Source organism: Peromyscus eremicus, unplaced genomic scaffold (assembly GCF_949786415.1).
Source record: "Peromyscus eremicus unplaced genomic scaffold, PerEre_H2_v1 PerEre#2#unplaced_4117, whole genome shotgun sequence".
Taxonomy (NCBI): Eukaryota; Metazoa; Chordata; class Mammalia; order Rodentia; family Cricetidae; genus Peromyscus; species Peromyscus eremicus.
Window position 1 is genome coordinate 14,336 of NW_026738350.1, and position 5,088 is coordinate 19,423.

At 41.4% G+C, this 5,088-nt stretch overlaps 1 long non-coding RNA gene across 1 annotated transcript; it reads right to left on the minus strand.

Annotated features, from left to right (window-relative positions):
* Positions 1-241: 241 nt before the first annotated feature.
* On the minus strand, positions 242-5,082 carry LOC131902225 (uncharacterized). Its single transcript, XR_009377033.1, has 2 exons — positions 4,437-5,082; positions 242-635 (listed from the first exon to the last, which is right to left on the minus strand). It is a non-coding gene; the product is annotated as an uncharacterized LOC131902225 (long non-coding RNA).
* Between the last annotated feature and the right edge of the window lie 6 nt (positions 5,083-5,088).

Sequence of the window (5,088 nt, forward strand, 5' to 3'; positions counted from 1 at the left end):
TTCCGTTTATAAGCTGCCTTGATTGTGGTGTTTCATCACAGCAATAGAACAGTAACTAAGGCACAACCCAACCCAATGGGCCAGAGACAAAGGTCTCCATATTCCACTACTTGTTTTCACTTCAGATATAATTAAGCTAGCAATTAAGAAGCCTCCACAGGTTAATACAGAACAGTTATCACAGCTCTTTTTTGAGTTAAAGACTCAAATACAACATCTTTGAACTCTTATGAAGAGACCATTATCTATTACATACAGAACCAAACATTTCCTTTATGTTTGGAAGATGGTTTATACACATTTTCTTCAGTTCATATGTCACCAAGCGTACACATTATAGTGTTCTAATATTTCTGAAATACATTGTGAGTTGACAGACACCTCAAGAGATGCGTTGTGTGTGCCCATCGAAGCTGGAAGGTGACAGTAGCAGCATTCTACAAGCAGGACCCCACCATTTCCAAGAAACATTCATGTCATAGAATCTACCAGTCCCATGATGCTGTGCAGAATGGTACCTGCCCTCCCCCAGAAAAATGGTACCCCTTCCCATGCCAGAAAAACTTCCAGATATCACATCCTGAGGCCCTTGTCTGGATCTCTGGTTGGCGACCATTCATCTTCTGCAATGGGACCTGTGGGCAAAAGTAGAATTGTGAAATAAAGCACATGTCAAGGCATTACTTTTCAGTGTGGTGCTTTAGGACATAATAAGCTTAGGGAAAAAACCTAAAAAGCTACAAGATGATGTAAGTAGATTCAATTACTTAAAAGATGTACTGGGCAAACACAAAGTTACAAGAATATGCACTAAAATGACTCTGGATGGCTGGAGACGCGCCTATAAATTTGCCTGCCTGAATTTGTCCAAGTGTAGATGAATTAAATGTACAGATGAACTCTTGCCTTGAGAAGGTGATACTTCCTGAGAGACACATCCAAACCTCTTTAAGCAGAAAATAAGTTCTAGTAAATGGCCACAGTTGGAGGGCCCAGATAGACAGGCTTTTGAGTGAGTGACTGCATCACGAGTTGCCACTTCAGCTCCGGAACTTGGAAGAAGACAAACTTAAGAAAAGGCTGTACATAGTAGAATGGAGGACACGTATTCCTTGAAAGCACAAGACAGTTGTTTTGTTGTTGTTTTTGTTTTGTTTTTACATTTGCTGATTCAATTGGACAGCTCTCAAGCACAAACTTTGTAAAGGACAATGTCAGAAGCTAAAACACAGCTACTGATGTAGCCTGGTGACAGTGTGCATTCCCTCAATATCCTTACTTGATCTAATGGGCACATGTGTAAGAACAAGACACCTGGGGACCTAAGTTTGTTTCTATAGGAACCTCTGGGACCACTGAACCTGGCTTGGTTCAGTGCAGTGCACAGCAATGCACAGGAGCAGCTCAGTGGTACAGCTGAGCATTAGACATGAGGGTGGACATCAATGTCCCTGGGAGTACGTACTTTAAGAATTATCAAGGAGAGAGGACTGAAGGACTTGCTATTTGAAATTTGTTTCTTAGCCTATAAAAGCAGTGTCCTAAAAGGCAGTGGCTATACAGAGAGGTTAAACACACCATGTTTAACGCACGCACACACACACACACACACACACACAAACACACAATTGATCCAGCTTGATATCCTACTGATCTGTGAAGGTATCCTGACAAATGGTCTTCAGCTCCATGTGACTATAGAATTCTGTGTTGTGGTCAGAGGAAAAGCAAAGCCTGGATGGATGCCTTCCTCTTCTTGTCTTCTTTCCTTTCTATTTTTAAAAGATTTTTATGTATATGGTGTTTTGTTTACATGTGTGTTTGTGCACTGTGCACATGCCTAGTGCCCACAAAGGCCAGAAGAGGGTGCCAGACGCCCTAGAATTGGAGTTACAATTGTGAGCTTCTATGTGAATGCTGTGAACTGAACCCGGGTCCTCTGCAAGAATGGCAAGGGCTCTTACCTGCTGAGCCATAGCTCCAGCCCCAAACATCCACACTTCTTATCTCTGCCTTTTTTCACAAATATACTAGCCCTCCTCACTCCAAAGTTTGGATTCTTGAGAAATTAAATTGGCATTAAGTGAAGATTTGATTTAAAAAATATTAAGATTGTACATACTTAAAAGGTGTCATCAGTTTTCATCCATTGGTATTTCCAAGAATGATATTTTGGCACACCTGGGGTGGGAGAATCTATTCTGGCCCACAGGGTTGTCTGGGATGAAATGGCTTGACTTCCAGCAGCTATCATCTTCTCCATCTTCCTCTGGAGAGAATCTGCCTAGGTGCTATGCTAGGCACTCATACCTCCATTTGTAATAGGGTACAGGGGAGATATATATATATATATCCTACCCATCCTGTCAGGTAATTGCCTGGGTGCCTATCTTGGATGGAATAGGTGGTCACAGCCACTTACTCTAGTGTGCACTAGCCTTGAGGGGTATAGAACTTCTAAATTCACTTTCAGAGGCAGAGACATAGCAAAACACATGGTAACATGATACTCTAAATTTTTTTAACAGCTAAAGCTGTAAATCTTGTCACTTGTGTACACACACACACACACACACACACACACACACACACAAAGTCAAATGAAACTTTTCAGTGTTGTGAAAGACAAGCAGGGTATAAAGGGAGAAACCTGAGAAAGAACTCCATGTAGTGTAGCAGAGAGACAATGTGACACAAAGGTAAGGACCAGATTCTGTCCCCAGACTCCAAATTGACAACACATAGTTCCCTACAAGGAAGCCATGCCTAGGTCACTGTCACCCCATTGTATAGCAAAGCAGACAAACCCAAGTTCAGTTCCTTAGAACAATACCTGAGACATAATCATTCCTAACTGTCGGTTAAATGCACTCTCGGAAGTCTTAAAGGCTTGGCAACCAGCCCATCTAGACTATGTCCACTACCAAAGAGCCATATCTCCACTGGTGCCTCTCCCAAGCCAAGGAGTCAAGTGTTCCAGTGTCTGGGAAATCAGTCACCACCCTTTAACATCCAGGCTCACAACTGAGGGCTACAGGGGCTCCTCCATCCCACATTCTTTGAAGAAAATAACTCCTAGTTTGAGAGAAGCTGTAAGAGCTGCCCGTTATCTGCCTTTGTTTTATTTACATATGCAGTATAAAAAAATCAACATTCTTTTCAAAAAATACTTGGCAATAATATTCTAGAATAAAGAATTTCCTTTCCATAGAGGGTTAGACATAACTGGACTTGGCTGGCTGTGTATATTTCCTTTCACTGCTGCTGGATGGTAAATCATAAAACCAGACAAGAACCAGGTAGGCAGGCTAAAATTTTTTCATGTGAGCTAAGAATATATATTTGAAAGATTTAACAATATGGTCAGCAATAATAAATGACAGATATTTTACATGGCCTATAAAACCTAAAGATTGCCTAAGGGGCTGGAGACAGGGAGAGATCAAGAACTCTTAGTACTCTTGCAGAGGACCCAAGTTTAGTTCCCAAGACCTAGGTTGGGTGGCTCACAATACCTCTAAGTCCAGCTCCAAGGGATCAAACATCTTCTGGCCTCCATGGGCAATTGCACTCATGCTGGCACAAAACCTTATAGACACACACATACACCTAATTAAAACTCAAAATGAGTATTTAAAAAGTCACCAAAATATTTGAAATGTTTGCTAGAGAAAAAATTTTACTGTACAAAAAGTTTGTTCTTAAAAAGTCCAGTGAGTCTTTCAAGAATTACAAGAGTGTCATAAGAAAAAGAAAAACTAATCTCTTCTCCCATTTTCTTCAGTACACGCAAATCTGGTTTACTTTTTCAAAATAACAGCCATCATTTTCAAGGATGAAAACAATCACTCAACAAAATTCAATATCAATTCCTAATTAAAAACATGCAGCAAACTAGCATAAGAAAAGAGTTTCCTCAACTGGATTAAAGACATCTACATCTACCAATAATCTACATCCTGCTTCATTACTGAAAACAAAACAACTTCTAAAGTCCAGAAAGAAGAAAAGTATGCTCTTTCTCTCTCACTATTTCAAACTTGTAGTAGAGGTTCTAACCATTGTAATAATGCCAAAAATGGGGCTGAGGGGAATCTACCTTAGAAAAGAAGAACTTAACAGGGTTGCCTATGTAGACATTCTGATGGAGGCTGGTATGTGGTGCACACCTCTGGTCCTAGCACTCATGATTCTCAGGCCAGCCTGGACTATGTGGTAAGTTTGAGACTAGCATGGAATACCTTGTGAGACACTGCAGGGAATGTTCCAAAAAGCCATCAGAATTTATCAAATTTGCAGGTAAACTGGCAATATAAAAAAAGTTTTCATGCAAAAAATTGCTGGTGTGGGAGTGGGGAGTCCAGTCTCCTTAAAGTACAGTGAAGAAGTTGCCCAGACTTCTCCAAACAGTGTACTTCCCCCTTTCTAGTACTTACCTGAGTCCTGAAGCATCTGCATGACTGTTTCCTGAAGAAGCTGGACCACATCACCAGTGCACAGAGGGACGATGCACAGCATTCACTCCTGTGACAAAGTTCCCTCCCCAAAGGACTGCATGCTCTGAAAAGTCAGTCCCAAGATGGAATGTGGAGCATGAGTGTCTGGTCTCTGGGAGTCGGAGCCCTTGGAAGAAATAGTCTCCCAGCAGCTTTCTTCCAGCTTGGATTACGTTGACTCCCTCCCCAATAGGCCCATGTGCTTCCCTGCTGGCCAGGATGAAAAACTGAAGTCTGATTGCCTCCTTGCTTTGATGCTCACTCATTTCAGCCCTGATACTCCATCCAAGTCTCATTTTGTTCTCCCTTTCCTAGTGGATCAAAATGAGTCTCTCTGGAGATTATCCAGATCACATTCTTGTCAACTTCCTTTGGGTCAAATATTTAATGATTTTGCTTCATGTTCACCTTCAAATGAAGGACAGTTGGATAACCTGATGACAAGCCATCAGTATGTCCGACATTTTCCATCTCAAATGCTCTGTCACCAGGCCACATTAATGAGCTGGAGGTGTGGCTCAGTCATAAAGTGCATATCTAGCATGTATAAAACCTTGGGTTCAACCCTTGACATCACAAAACACACAAACAA